This window comes from Oryx dammah, unplaced genomic scaffold, assembly GCF_014754425.2.
Source record: "Oryx dammah isolate SB20612 unplaced genomic scaffold, SCBI_Odam_1.1 HiC_scaffold_2, whole genome shotgun sequence".
Lineage (NCBI taxonomy): Eukaryota > Metazoa > Chordata > Mammalia > Artiodactyla > Bovidae > Oryx > Oryx dammah.
The window spans coordinates 170,174,093-170,190,524 of record NW_024070186.1 but is presented as its reverse complement, the minus strand read 5'-3'; the positions used below and the strand labels follow the sequence as shown (position 1 = coordinate 170,190,524).

The 16,432-nt window shown below is 38.4% G+C and overlaps 1 protein-coding gene and 1 long non-coding RNA gene across 7 annotated transcripts in view; both read right to left on the bottom strand.

The window, feature by feature from the left end:
* The window catches only part of MRTFB (myocardin related transcription factor B), a 292,145-nt gene that overhangs the window by 101,891 nt on the left and 173,822 nt on the right, over positions 1-16,432 (bottom strand). The gene's annotated exons all lie outside the window — the stretch shown is intronic.
* On the bottom strand, positions 2,027-11,580 carry LOC120874949. Its single transcript, XR_005723775.1, has 3 exons — positions 11,569-11,580; positions 5,026-5,031; positions 2,027-2,106 (listed from the first exon to the last, which is right to left on the bottom strand). It is a non-coding gene; the product is annotated as an uncharacterized LOC120874949 (long non-coding RNA).

Here is a 16,432-nt window from a genome sequence, read left to right as displayed (position 1 = left end):
GACAACCACCTGATTGTTCTCTGTATGACTGTGTTTCTCTTTTGTTGTGTTTTGTTCATTTGTTTTGTTTTTTAGATTCCACATGTAATGAAATCTTATAGTATTTGTGTTTCTCTGATTCATTTCACTGTGCATAATACCCTGTAAGTTCATCCATATTGCCACAAAGGGCAGTGTTTTTTTTTTTTTATGACTGAATAATATTCCTGTGTGTGCGTGTACTATATCTTCTTTATACAGTCATTTTTTTAATGGGCACTTAAGTTGCTTCTATATCTTAGTTATGTAAATAATGCTGCAATGACCATAGGAGTTCATATATCTTTTTGAATTAGTGTTTTCATTTTCTCTGGGTAAATACACAGGAATGGAATTGTTGGATCATATGGTAGTTCTGTTTTTAATTTTTTGAAGAACTCCGTGCTGTTTTCTGCAGTGGCAACACCAGCTTACATTCCCACTATCAGTGTACAGTACTTGAGTTCCTTTTTTTCCACATCCTCACCAATGCTTATTGTTTGTTGTTTTTTTGATAATAGCCATTCTGGACAAATGGGTGGTGATATCTCATTGTGGCTTTGATTTCCATTTCCCTCCTGACAAGGAGTGTTGAGTATCTTTTCATGTGTCTATTGGCCACTGCATATGTTCTTTGGAAAAAAACGTATATTCAGGTCCTCTGTCCATGTTTTTCTTCGGTTATTTTGTTGTTGTTGTTTTATCTTTTTGCCATGCTGTGTGACATGTAGTATCTTCTCAACCAGGAATCAAACCTGTGCCCCCTGCATTGGAACCACTGGACTGTCAGGACAGTCCCTGGGTTGTTTTTTAATGTTGAATTGTATGAATTCTTTGTATATTTTGGATATTAACCCCTAATCAGATACATTATTTGCAAGTATCTTCTCCCATTCCATAGGCAGAATTTTTATTTTGTTGAAAGTTCCCTTTGTTGTGTGAAAGCTTTCTCGCTTGATGTTAACCCCTCTTGTTTACTTTTGCTCCTGTTGCCCTTGCCTAAGGAGACATGTCCAATAATATTACCAAGACCTGTGTCAAAGAGCAGACTGCATATATTTTCTTCTAATTTTATAGTTTCAGGTATAACATTTAAATCTTTAGTCCATTTTGAATTTATTTTTGTATATAGTGTAAGAAAGTGGTCCAGGTTGATTCTTCTGCATGCAGCTGTCCAGTTTCCCCAACACCATTCATTGAAGAGACTGTCTTTTCCCCTTTCTATATTCTAGCCTCCTTGTGGTAGTTTAATTGACCATATAAATGTGAGTTCATTTCTGGGCTGTCTGTTCTGTTCCATTTATCTGTGTGTTTGTTTTTGTGCCAGTACTGTAATGTTTTGATTACTGCATCTCTGTAGTATAGTTTGAATAGGGAGTATACCTCCAATTTTGTTCTTTCTTTAGATTGTTTTGGCAATTCAGGGTTTTTTGTGTTTCCATACAGACTTTTAAATGTAGTTGTCCTGGTTCTGTGAAAAATGCCGTTGGTATTTTGATAGGAATTTCATCGAATCTGTGGATTGCCTTGGGTAGTATGGTCATTTTAACAATACTGATTTTTCTAATTCATGAGCACAGTATATCTTGCCATCGATTTGTGTTGTCTTCAGTTTCTTTCAATTTCTTTATCATTTTCTGAGTACAGGTCTTTTACCTCTTTAGATTTATTCCTAGGTATGGGATTGTTTTCTTTATTTCTTTCTGATAGGTTGTTGTTAGTGTACAGAAATTCATCAAACTTATTTGTATTATAATTTTATATCCTGCAACTTTACCAAATTCATTGATGGAGCTCTAGTGGTTTTTTGATGACATTTCTAGGATTTCCTGTATATAGTATCATGTCATCTGCAAACAGTGATGGTTTTACTTTTTCCTTTCCAATTTGGATTTCTTTTATTTTTTTTCCCTTATCTGATTGCTGTGTGTTGAACTTTTTCAATACTGTGTTGAATAAAAGTAGTGAGACTGGGCATCCTTGTCTTATTCTTGATCTTACAAGAAAGGCTTTCAGCTTTTCACCATTGAGTATAAGGTTAGCTGTGGGCTTATCAAATGTAGCTTTTATGATGTTTAGTTATGTTCCCTTTGTACCCTCAACTCTGTTGAGTTTTTACCATGAATGGATGTTGAATTTTGTCAGTAGGTTTTTCTGCATCTGTTGAGAAGATCACGATTTTTATTCTTCAGTTTGTTACTGTGGTGTATCTCATTGATTGATTTGTGATACTGAACCAGCCTTCAGTTCAGTTCAGTCGCTCAGTCGTGTCCGACTCTTTGCGACCCCATGAATCACAGCACGCCAGGCCTCCCTGTCCATCACCAACTCCCGGATTTCACTCAGACTCATGTCCATCGAGTCCGTGATGCCATCCAGCCATCTCAGCCTCGGTCGTCCCCTTTTCCTCCTGCCCCCAATCCCTCCCAACATCAGAGTCTTTTCCACTGAGTCAACTCTTTGCATGAGGTGGCCAAAGTATTGGAGTTTCAGCTTTAGCATCATTCCTTCCAAAGAAATCCCAGGGCTGATCTCCTTCAGAATGGACTGGTTGGATCTCCTTACAGTCCAAGGGACTCTCAAGAGTCTTCTCCAACATCACAGTTCAAAAGCATCAATTCTTCGGCACTCAGCCTTCTTCATAGTCCAACTCACATCCATACATGACTACTGGAAAAACCATAGCCTTGACTAGATGGACTTTTGTTGGCAAAGTAATCTCTCTGCTTTTGAATATGCTATCTAGGTTGGTCATAACTTTTCTTCCAAGGAGTAAGCGTCTTTTAATTTCATGGCTGCAATCACCATCTGCAGTGATTTTGGAGCCCCCCAAAATAAAGTTTGACACTGTTTCCCCATCTATTTCCCATGAAGTGATGGGACCACATGCCATGATCTTCGTTTTCTGAATGTTGAGCTTTAAGCCAACTTTGTCACTCTCCTCTTTCACTTTCATCAACAGGCTCTTTAGTTCTTCTTCACTTTCTGCCATAAGGGTGGTGGTATCTGCATATCTGAGGTTATTGATATTTCTCCCGGCAATCTTGATTCCAGCTTGTGCTTCTTCCAGCCCAGCGTTTCTCATGATGTACTCTGCATAGAAGTTAAATAAGCAGGGTGACAATATACAGCCTTGACGGACTCCTTTTCCTATTTGGAACCAGTCTGTTGTTCCATGTCCAGTTCTAACTGTTGGTTCCTGACCTGCATACAGGTTTCTCAAGAGGCAGGTCAGGTGGTCTGGTATTCCCATCTCTTTCAGAATTTTCCACAGTTTATTGTGATCCACACAGTCAAAGGCTTTGGCATAGTCAGTAAAGCAGAAATAGATGTTTTTCTGGAACTCTCTTGCTTTTTCCATGATCCAGCGGATGTTGGCAATTTGCTCTCTGGTTCCTCTGCCTTTTCTAAAACCAGCTTGAACGTCAGGGAGTTCACGAGCCTTACATCCCTGGAATAAATTATACTTAATCATGGTATGGTCCTTTTTAATGTATTGTTAAATTCAGTTTGGTAATATTTTGTTGAGTTTTACATCTGTGATCGTGAGTGATGTTGGCCTGTAATATGTGTGTGTGTATGTGTGTTACGTTCATCTAGTTTTGGTATTGAGGTGATTCTGGCCTGGTAAAATGAGTTCAGAAGCAATCCTTCCTTTGCAGTATTTTTAGAACAATTTCAGGAGAGTAGGTATTAACTCTTCTTTAAATGTTTGGTAGAATTCACCTGTGAAACTGTCTGGTCCTGGACTTTTATTTGTTGGGAGTTTTATTATTACTGATTTATTTTCTTTCCTGGTAATCAGTCTGCATACTTTCTTTTTCTTCTATATTCCTTCTTGGGAGATGGTGTATTTCTAGGAGTTTGTAAATATATTTCTTCTAGGTTGTTCATTTTATTGGCATGTAATTCTTCATAGTCATTTCATATGATCCTTTTTATATTCGTGATATTGATCATAATTTCTCCTTTTTTGTTTGATTTTATTGATTTAGGTCTCCTCTCTTTTTTTTTCTTTATGAGACTAGATGAAAGTTTATCAATTTTGTTTATCTTCTCAAAGAACCAGCTCTTAGTTGCATTGATCTTTTCTATTTTTCTTTTGGCCTGTTTTGTCTTTCATTTATTTCTTGTCTTTTGCTAACTTTGGGTTTTGTTTGTGTTTTTCTAGTTAGGTGTGAGGTTAAGATGGTGTGTTTGAGATTTTTCTTGTTCTTCTGAGGTAGGCTGGTATTGCTGTAAATGTCCTTCTTAGAACTGCTTTTCTCATCCTGTAGATTTTGGACTGTTACGTTTCTGTTTCCCTTTGTCGCCGAGATATTTTAAAATTCCTCTTTGATTTCTTCAGTGATCCATTTTGGTGTTTTAGTGGCTTATTGTTTAGCCTCCACGTGTTAGTATGTGTGTGTGTTTGTTGTGTTTTTGCAGTTTTTTCTCGTAATTGATTTCTAGTCTCATAGTATTTGTGGTCAGAAAAGATGGTTACTATGATTTCAGTTTTCTCAAATTTGCCAATGGTTGTTTTGTGGCTCAGCATATGATACAACCTGGAGAGTGGCCCATGTGCACATGAAATGAATGTATATTCTGCTGCTTTTGGGTGGAATGTTCTATACCACCCAATTTTCTATTAATGACCAAATGCTAAGTACATTTGGTTATTAATGTGTGTTTTAGGCAAGTGTTTCCTTATTGATATTCTGTCATTATGATCTGTCCATTGAGGTAAATGGGAGTATTAAAGTCCCCTACTATTGTTTTACTGTCATTTTCTCCCTTTATGTCTGTTAATATTTGCCTCATGAATAGGTTCTCCTATTTTGGGTGCGATATTTTTACAATTTTTATAAGTTTGTCTTGGATTGATCCCTTGATCTTATGTAACATCCTTTTTTGTCTCTTCTTACAGTCTTTGTTTTAAAGTCTATTTTTTTCTGATATAAATATCACTATCCCTGCTATCTTTTCATTTTCACTTCCATGGAATACCTTTCCTCATTCCCTCACTTCTCTCTGTGATTGTCTTTAGATCTGAAGTCTCTTGTAGGCAGTTTGTGTGTGTGTGTGTGTCTTGTTTTTTTAGCCATTCAGTGTTCTGTGTCTTTTGATTGGAGCATTTAGCCCATTTACATTTAAAGTAATTATTGATGTATGTACTTTTTGCCATTGTGTTAATTGTTTTGGGGGTTGTGGTCTTTTTTGTATTCTTTTTTGGTTCCTTTTTTCTTTTGTTCTTTTGTGGTTTGATGACTGCTTAGCATTATGTTCAGGTTCTTTTCTGTTTTGTGTGTGCATCTGTTATAGGAGGAGGGCATGGCAACTCCGGTATTCTTACTTGGGGAATCCCTGTTGACAGAGGAACCTGGCACGCTGCAGTCCACGAGGTCACAAAGTCAGACACGACTGAGCGACTAAGCACAGAGCATCTATTATCAATTTTAATTTGTGCTTACCGTGAAGTTTTATATGTATATACACACACGTAATTATTTTAAGCTGCTTATCTCTTTTGTTGTTGTTGCTTATCTTTTAAGTTCAAACTCATTTTAACAACCCTTCATTTTTATTCCCCACCACCACCCCCCACACTTAGTGTTTTTACCTTGTATTTTACATCTTTTTGCTTCATATGTCTCTTAACTGCTTATTGTGGATATAGATGATTTTACAACTTTTGTCTTAACCTTCCAGCTAACTTTATAAAGTGACTGATCTTCTGCCTTTACTGTATATATACCTTTACCTTTATATGAGTACACTATAAAATTCTTAGAAAAATGCACAAAAGATTTGGAAAAAACCTTTCACACAAACAGCTAATAAATACATTGAAAACTGCTCAATATCATTAGCTATCATAAAACTGCAAATTACCACCACCATGAGACACCAACTGCATTCTCACTAGAATGGTTAAAAAGACTAACTTTGCCATATGTTGGTGAGGATGTGGCCCAACTAGAACTCTCATACATTTTTGGGGTGCAAAATGTACAGCCACTTTTGAAAAAGGTATACTTTTTTATAAAATGTAACAAATATCCAGCAATTTTCTCCCATATATATAAAGAAATAAATATTTATACAAGAATATTCATAGCAGCTTTATTCATAACAGCCCCAAACTGGAAACAGCTCAGGTGTCCATTAAAAGGAAAACGGATAAACGAATTTTGCAGCACAGACTGGAAAATTACTAAGCAATAAAAAAGAATGAAGTACTGATACATACTGTGAATCCTAAGTGCAAAAAGTCTGAAAAAGAGTACCTATTTTATGATTTCATTTATACAAAATGCCCCAAAAGACAAACTTCATCTGTGGTGAACAAAACCAGAACAGTGATTGTCTCTGACGGGCTGGGGTGAAGACTGACTGGGAAGAGGCATGAAAAAACTTTCTGGGGTGATGGCAACACTCTGTATCCTGATTGGGAAGGGTCTAAGATACTATGTGTATGAAAAAACTCACCTAATGGTGTACTTTGCTGCTGTTGTTTGGTCATTAAGCTGTGTCTGACTCTCTTTGACCCCATGGACTGCAGCCTGCCAGGTTCATGGAATTTCATGGAATTTCCCAGGCAAGAATACTGGAGTGGGTTGTCATATCCTTCTCTAGGAGATATTTCCAACCCAGGGATCAAACCCATGTCTCCTGCTTGACAGGCAGATTCTTTATCACTGAGCCATAATGGTGTACTTTAGATCTGTGCATTTCATCACACCCATGTATAAATATGCATTTTGTATTAGAAAATGTAAATCACTACTGAACTTTTCATAATGATGCTCATTCTGAAGTGTTTAGAGTTGAAGTGTATTAACATCCACAATTATTTTTGAAGTACATGAAAAATGTGATAGGATTGGTAAATGAACAGAGGATATACAGAAAAATGTTAATATAGAATTTAGGTATTTGTTATATTTCGTATATAATTCTTTCAGCTTTTCAGGATTATTGAATTTTTTCAAAATAAAGTGTTAGCCAACAACCAAATAAAAACCTTAGGGTATCTTTTAATTTACACAATCAGAGAATAATATGCCATCCTATTCTTGTGAATTTTTGACATGCACACTTGGAAACAGCTGCTCTGTTTGGCACAGAAAGCAAGTATTATCACAATTTCTTCCTTCAAAGTTATTATGCTCTACTTCTTACCTTCAACTATGGGGAAGGAGAATTAGAAACAAATGGCTCTAACTGCAGAAAAACTAAGCCTCTTGTCAATTAAAAGCAAAACATTCAAAGAAGGTTAAATTACAAAATAGTACCTAAAAAAAACAGTTAACACTGAGTATTTTGTATAACAAAGTATACCAGAACTGAGAATACTCACAAACTCAGGTTTAATACTCAAGGCAGAGACTGCTAACCATTTCATGGTTTAGAATGACCAAGAGCAGTTGACTCTGAGTCATCTAGTTGGATGAAAGTTGTTTTATGGTGCAGGACAAGGAGGAGGAGTGTTAGAAGATGGTGCCACACAAACAAGGCTGTGCAGTCGAGAGGGGAGAACATGTACAAGAAGGCAGACAGAACAACCTGCACAGGAGAGAGTCCCAAGAGGGGCACACAAGGTACAGGAGAGCGCCAGAGGCTCAGCGGAGCTTGGAGTGCAGCGTACAGGGGCACGAGAAGGCGGGGAGGCTGGGCAAGGTCTGGGCCATAAAAGGACTTCAGAGTCCGTAAGGTGTTTGGGGTTTATCCTAAAGACAATGTGGAGTCTCTTCACAGTGGGCAAGGGTGTCACATGTGTGTGTGGAAAGATGGTCTGGCAGCTATGAGGCAGGAAGGAGGAACAGACAACTAGCAGCTAACTGCAAGTTCTCCAAGGCAACAAAGATGGAGGAAGAGGACCAGATCACAAGTCATTTTCCTGTGGTTTTCTTCTACTGACCACGTGATCTATCCTCAAACGGTGGTAGCGATTAGACTTTAGGGTACTACCTCAAGCAATTAAATTATCTAAACTGACAACTTACTCATACTAGATACATCCTTAACTTAAAGGAAACTCAGTACTGGGACAAAAGATCAGCAGTTACCATAAAAACTATATTTTTAGCCAAGGGAGCAAGAGCCTGATCTTTTTTAGACTGGAAAAAAGTGCTAAAATCTCAAACCTGAAACTTGAAAAGAAAAGAAGACATAATTCAAAATCTTATTTTTGTCTTCAGTTTTCTTCTTTTTCATACAGAAATCAATCCTAAACCTCAACTAAAAATGATTAAACTCTTAAAATCTGATCCGGAGAGTCAGTTCTTGGAAAGGACCCTAATGGTGGGAATGATGGAAGGCAGAGGAAGAGATGGTTAGATAGCACCAGCAACTCAATGGACATGAATTTGAGCAAACTCCGGGAAATAGTGAAGGAAAAAAGCTTGGCGTGCTACAGTTCATGGGGTCACAAAGAGTCAGACACAACTTAGCAACAGAGCAACAACTCTAAAAATAGGAAAGATGCCCATAACTAAGTCCCATAACTAATTCATTGAAGTCATCAAGATCGGGGTTGAGACAAATCTCAACCTGCCACTTCCAAGCATTTAACTTTGGGAAATTTCCAAATATTAATAAGGTAATAGTAAGGCAGAAAGTGGAACAACATAGAACACCAGACTGGTTCCAAATAGGAAAAGGAGTGCGTCAAGGCTGCATATTGTCACCCTGCTTATTTAACTTCTATGCAGAGTACATCATGAGAAATGCTGGACTGAAGGAAACACAAGCTGGAATCAAGATTGGCGGGAGAAACATCAATAACCTCAGATATGCAGATGACACCACCCTTATGGCAGAAAGTGAAGAGGAACTAAAGAGCCTCTTGATGAAAGTGAAAGAGGAGAGTGACAAAGTTGGCTTAAAGCTCAACATTCAGAAAACGAAGATCATGGCATGTGGTCCCATCACTTCATGGGAAATAGATGGGGAAACAGAGGAAACAGTGTCAGACTTTATTTTGGGGGGCTCCAAAATCACTGCAGGTGGTGACTGCAGCCATGAAATTAAAAGACACTTAATCCTTGGAAGGAAAGTTATGACCAACCTAGATAGCATATTCAAAAGCAGAGACATTACTTTGCTGACTAAAGTCTGTCTAGTTAAGGCTATGGTTTTTCCTGTGGTCATGTATAGATGTGAGAGTTGGACTGTGAAGAAAACTGAGCGCCAAAGAATTGATGCTTTTGAACTGTGGTGTTGGAGAAGACTCTTGAGAGTCCCTTGGACTGTAAGGAGATCCAACCAGTCCATTCTGAAGGAGATCAGCCCTGGGATTTCTTTGGAAGGAATGATGCTAAAGCTGAAACTCCAGTACTCTGGCCACCTCATGCAAAGAGTTGACTCATTGGAAAAGACTCTGATGCTGGGATGGATTGGGGGCAGGAGGAGAAGGGGACGACAGAGGATGAGATGGCTGGATGGCATCAGTGACTCAATGGACGTGAGTCTGAGTGAACTCTGGGAGTTGGTGATGGACAGGGAGGCTTGGCATGCTGTGATTCATGGGGTTGCAAAGAGTCGGACACGACTGAGCGACTGAACTGAACTGAACTGAAGGCAGATAGTGAAGAGGAACTAAAGAGACTCTTGATGAAGGTGAAGGAGAGAGTGAAAGAGCTGGCTTAAGACTAAATATTAAAAAAAACTAAGATCATGGCATCCGGCTCCATTACTGCATGGCAAATAGAAGGGGAAAACGAAGTAGTGACAGATTTCCTTTTCCTTCTTCCAAAATCACTGCGGATGGTTGACTGCAGCCATGAAATCAGAAGACGACTGCTTCTTGGCAGGAAAGCGATGACAAACCTAGACAGTGTGTTGAAAAGCAGAGACACGACTCTGCCAACAAAGGTCCGTATACTCAAGGCTACAATCTTCCCAGTGGTCACACAGGGTTGTGAGAGCTGGACCACAGAGAAGGCAGAATGCCGAAGAATTGATGCCTTTGAACCGTGGTGCTGGAGAAAGCTCCTGAAAGTCCCTTGGACAACAAGGAGATCAAACCAGTCAATCTTAAGGGAGATCAACTCCGAATATTCACTAGAAGGACTGATGCTGAAGCTGAAGCTCCAGTATTTTGGTCATTTGATGCACCCAGACGACTCACTGGAAAAGTCCTTGATGCTGGGAAAGATTGAGGGAAGGAGAAGAAGAAGAAGGTGTTAGAGGATGAGATGGCATCACTGATGGAAAGAACATGAATTTGGGCAAACTCCCGGAGATGGTGAGGGACATGGAAGCCTGGCGTGATGCAGTCCATGGGGTCACAGGCCACAAAGAGTCAGACATGACTGGGCAACTGAACAACAACAACAGCAAGGTAAGTTCCTTATTTGTAAAATAGGAGAGCTAACTCTTACCTCTCTAGCACAACTGCAGGGAGGGTTTAATGAAGTAATGCAAGTGCAACACCCAGTACAGTGCCCCCATTATAAGAAGCCGCCAATAAACCCAGGTGCCTATTCCATTCTTCTTACCTACAATTTCCAGTGAAAATAACTGAGAGAAAAGAAGATAAAGGTTTGCTTATACAAGTACAATATAAATATGTGTGAACTACTTGGAAAATGTTTTTTACATGGGCTTTATCTCCCAATAAACAACATTACTGAAAAGTAAATGCCCTCGTTAAATTAAAATGTAGCTTGGGCTTAGATAAATTGATAGATAATGCTAAATATTGGGAAATGTGTTAACAGAAATCAAGGCTGTAAAGACTATTGATTTCCCTGCAAATTGAAATATTTCTTTTCCTTGGGAAGTTGAACCACCTCTTCAAAAAGTTTCTTCAAAATGGTCATGCTTGATTTGTTCCCAACTGAGTTCCAAGAAAATCTATCCAAATGATATGAAAGTATAAAAAATGGTACACTATGAAATCTGTTACCTATTTCAATAACAATAATGTGCAAAGAATAATAATGAAAAAAAGCAAAAGGATAAGTGTGAGCAGGAGAGAAGAACAGAAGGAACAGTCTTATCTGAGTATCCTTTTTATACAGTTCTGCGGACTATCGTCATTTTTGCATATTTAAAAAAATGAAATTAAATCAATAAAGGTTGGCAACAAATTAAAATTTTATAAAAGCAAAAAGAAATGAACCTAATTATCAAACTGATAAAATCACAAAAGAAGGAAAAGAATCTAAGAAACTTTTAAACACAGTCATAATAATCCACCTTCAATGGAATATGTAACAACAAAATGAGCTACAACGAAATTTAGGATTTCATGTTTGTTGTTAGCAGAGGTACTGGGGTGTAATCCTGAAATCAGTTCATACATTTAGGACTGAGGTAGTGAGTAAATAGATATTTCAGGAATCAAGGAGAAAGAATATATAAGTAAGAATAGGAGAAAAGAGAGAAAGAAGCCAATGATATTAAGATTGAAGTTAGGTTTAGGATTTTTATTTTTTAACTTTTAATTTTAATGTAATATACATACAAAAAATGTGCACATAAGTGTACAATCTGCTGAGTGTTGACAAACTGAACACACCCATGCAACAAGCACTAGGAAACCAAACAACACCCTCAGACTCCTGCTTTCTGTTTCCCTTCTGTTTCCTTGTTCCACAGGAAGGATAACTGCTACCCTGATTTCTAACATCACAGACTAGTTGTGCCTGTTTTTGTACTTTATATAAGTGGAATTATATAGTATGTACTCTTCTGGGGCTGGCTGCCTTCGTACAATGTTATTTTTGTGAGGTTGTGCATGTTCTTACATGCAGCTGTAGCCTGTTCATTCTCACGGCTGTTTTCCACTGTGTGACACGTCACAATTAGAACATTCAACTGTAAATGGGCATTGGGACAGTTTCCAGTCTTTCCCTATAACCAGCAATGCTACTATGAACATTCCAGTAGACTGAAATTGCTGATAGTACCTACAAAAAAATGGCAATTTCGTATCATTTAAATTAATACATCATCTTCCAAAGAACATATGTATATATTCCTGTTGAGTAAATACTAGAAGTGGAATTGCTGACACTTAGGGTTAAGCAAACAGTTTTCTAAAATGGTTTTATATTACATGTAATATACAGTTTACATGTCCACCAACCGCTCTATATCCTTGATGTAACTGATGTTTTCTTTCTCCATGCGTCCATTCTAGCTGCGATAATACTTTACTGTGGTTTTCATTTGCACAGCTCTCAGTTCAGTTCAGTCGCTCAGTCGTGTCCGACTCTTTGCGACCCCATGAATCACAGCACGCCAGGCCTCCCTGTCCATCACCAACTCCCGGAGTTCACTCAGACTCACGTCCATCGAGTCGGTGATACCATCCAGCCATCTCATCCTCTGTCGTCCCCTTCTTCTCCTGCCCCCAATCCCTCCCAGCATCAGAGTCTTTTCCAATGAGTCAACTCTTTGCATGAGGTGGCCAAAGTACTGGAGTTTCAGCTTTAGCATCATTCCTTCCTAATAAATCCATATCCATATCTATGTATACCATTTGTATTTCTCTTTTGTGAAGTCTGTGTCAAGGCTTTTGTCCATTTAATCATATTGGCTTTATATGAGACCTTTATATATCCTGGAGAAGAATTTTGTTAAATATATGTATTATGAAATATCTCTTCCCACTCCGCGGGTTGCCCCTTCTCTTTCAATGATGTCTTTAGGTGCGGAAGAGTAATTCATATAATTACAGCACAGTCTATCAGGTTTTTCATTTATGAATAGAGCTATTTGTGTCCTATTTAAGATATTTTGTTCACCCTAAGATTATGGAGAAATTTTTCCCCCAAAAGGTTTATTGCTTTACCTTTCAGAGCCGAACTTTTCTGTGTACAATATAAATTTCAGATTAATTTCTTTCCACTGGATATTTAACTAACCTGCAACTATGTGTTTAAAAAGATGATTTTTTCCTCACTGCATGCATTATACATGGCACTTTTGTAACAAATCAGGTAACAGAATATTGTCTGATTTCTCTATTCTGCTCCATTGGTCAGGTTGTTTATCTGTGTAAACTACTATAATGTTATATGAGGTCTTAATATCCGGTAATGTAAATTCTCTGGCTTTATTCACCTTTTTCAAAGAAAGAGTATAAAGTGAAATATGACATGAGAAGGGAATACTGAACATGACTGTGAGTTTTTCGTTATTTGTACAAATGTCCACATGAGTGAAGTTCCCAGAGCACCCATTACATATGCTGGGTAAGCCGACATGGGAGGCAGTCTGGACAGACTCAAAGAGGTTGATGGTGACTATAGAATGTTTTAATCTTCAACAAGTTTTTAGGTAAATCTGCTCAAGTAAAATCTTAATATTTAAAATTTTAGCTTAAAATTAATTTAGCTTTATACACAGTTACATGTATACTTTTTGTGGGAGATCAAACCAGTCAGTCCTAGGGGAAATCAGTCCTGAATATTCATTGGAAGGGCTGATGCTAAAGCTGAAACTCCAATATTTTGGCCAACTGATGCGAACAACTGACTCAATGGAAAAGACTCTGATGCTGGGAAAGATTGAAGGCAGGAGAAGGGGACAACAGACGATGAGATGGTTGGATGGCATCACTCACTCAACGGACATGAGTTTGAGCAAGCTCCGGGAGTTGGTGATGGACAGGGAAGCCTGGTGTGCTGCAGTCCAAGCGGTCGCAAAGAGTCTGACACGACAGAGTGACTGAACTGAACTGGTGGCTCAATCTGTAAAGAAATCTCCCTGCAATGCAGGAGACCTGGGTTTGATGCCTGGGTTGGGAAGATCCCCTGTATAAGAGGAGAATTCCATGGACAGAGGAATGTGGTGGTCTACAGATCAAGGGGTTGCAAAGAGTTGGACATGACTCAGCAAGTATACCCTCTGTAACTACTTTCTTTATATACTAAGTTAAGAACAATAGTTTATCTTAAAAATACCTTTATTTTTAACTGTCTTTCTTCTAAATAAAACTTGTGCTGTGCTTAGTCGCTCAGTCATGTCCAACTCTTTGTGACCTCATGGAACTGTGGCCCACCAGGCTCCTATGTTCATGGGGATTCTCCAGGTAAGAACATTGGAGTGGGTTGCCATACACTCTATCTTTCCTATTGTAACGGTGCTCTTTATAACCTGTTCAGTTCAGTCGCTCAGTTGTGTCCAACTCTTTACAACCCCATGAACCGCAGCACGCCAGGCCTCCCTGTCCATCACCAACTGCCGGAGTCTACCCAAACCCATGTGCATTGAGTCAGTGATGCCATCCAAACATCTCATCCTCTGTCGTCCCCTTCTCCCCCTGCCATCAATCTTTCCCAGCATTAGGGTATTTTCAAATGAGTCAGCTCTTTGCATCAGATGGCCAAAGTACTGGAGTTTCCGCTTCAACATCAGTCCTTCCAATGAACACCCAGGACTGATCTCCTTTAGGATGGACTGGTTGGATCTTCTTGCAATCCAAGAGACTCTGAAGAGTCTTCCGCAACACCACAGTTCAAAAACATCGATTCTTCAGCACTCAGCTTTCTTTAATAGTCCAACTCTCACATCCATACATGACCTGAGGTCCCATCTTTACAACTTTCTTTTTAGCTGCTTACTTGTGCATTATTTAAGCCCTCTGACTCTCAGTTTACTGGTCTTATAAATTGGGAACAATTAAAATGTACCAAATAAGGTAAAATGTCTACCTGTCTATTCTGGGAAGAAAACCTCTCTTTACTATCAGAATTCAGCACTTTAACTTGACTATTTACCATTTTGGGTTCCAGGCCCACTGTGTGAGCAAGGGGGAAAAATGCAGTGATATGTAGAAGAAACATGTGGAAGAACACACACAGTGCCTTTGGTGTAGGTGGATTAAAAAACTATAAACTGATTGGTTATAGCATAGAAGGGAGTGAGGCCAAAAAAGTGTTCTGTTTTTCTGACACAGGGTACAGAAGGTCAGATTGTAATCATTTAATTTACATGATTATATTCCTTTAAAAAGCAAAGGTAAGGAATAACACTTGATAAAAGAGCATACAGCAAAAAAAAAAAAAAGAGTATGAAGCTTAAAAATTAAAATTCCATCATAAAAAGATTCTGCATTAGCATATTTAAATCACTTAAAACATTATTTCAAGTAATTACGTTTTCAAACATTTGGGACAACAAAATGGAGTTGCATACATGAAACTTACTTGACAAATGGAAAAGACATCTGGAGAGGAAAGCTCACTGTTAGTACTCTGAAGTGATTCTAATGATAGAGGGAGAGTTTGGGTGAAAGGCTTTCCCCAGGGTCATTAACATTTTGTCTCATTCTCTTTAAAATGATCATATAAGAAGTAGAAAAAATAGCATTTGTTGCCAATGGTACTGTGAAATGGCAAACTTCAGCTGGTGACAGATGGATCAGGAACAACAAAGGCACGACTTCTATCAATCTTTGAGTTTCTGGGCTCAGGGATTCTCTGAAGTTAATTATTTACAAAGCAATTCTTAAGGCACCACTCTTAACTTTATTTTGGATAGCTCCACCCAAACTGTCTTTCAAGATATAGAAAAACGAAGCAAAACTCAAGCAAAAAAAAAAAAAAAAAACTTACTTGATAAAAAAACAAGTATTATATATTCTAAAGTACATATTACATGAGTATATATACATATGAGTATATATACATATATACATGAGTATATATTGATTCTAATTTTCAAAAATGTAATAGTCTTTTTACTTTCCTGGTATTAAGTATTATTTATTTGGTTTCTACCTGTTGGAATCAACAGGTCATCTGGACAAAGTAAGAGTGACAACCAACCCCAGCAGCTCTTCAGGGCAGCTGAACAAGGGCAGCACCCTGCCTTGTTTGTCTGGGTCTCTGGTGCCAGCTTTGACACGTAAGCCTCACTCCCTCCACCCACTACCAACTCTTCCCATGTGTTCTCTGTCTCCTAACCCCTCAGGCTTCCCAGTGACTGAGAGACAGCCACACGGGCCACAGATAGGCAGCAAGGGTGGCCCTGTCAACAGAGGTGGGAGCCTTCCGCCGCTGAGCCCCAGGGAAATGCAGGAAGGATGACTACGGGGAGCCAGACTACAGAGAGTTTGATTAAACTCTGTTTCTGTGATTCCTAGACGATAGTCTGCTTTATTTCTATTTATACCATTTACCACCACGATGAAGTTCTTTATCAATATAAATTCTCCTTTAAAGTTCTGATTGTCAACAAAAGGATGAGGATTGATGATGTGTTGTGAAGATTCAACGGGAAGTTTGGCTAGCTCTAAGTAGAATCTCACTCATGTTTACATAACCATGACCTATCAAATCACTCTGATATTACCCATTAAACAGCATATTGCCAAGCTGAATCAAATTAGAATACTGAGGCAAAAAGAGTTTTTCTTAATTTCAATATTTTAAGGAGAAAATAGTAAGTAATCAGTTATTAACAAAGAATGAAT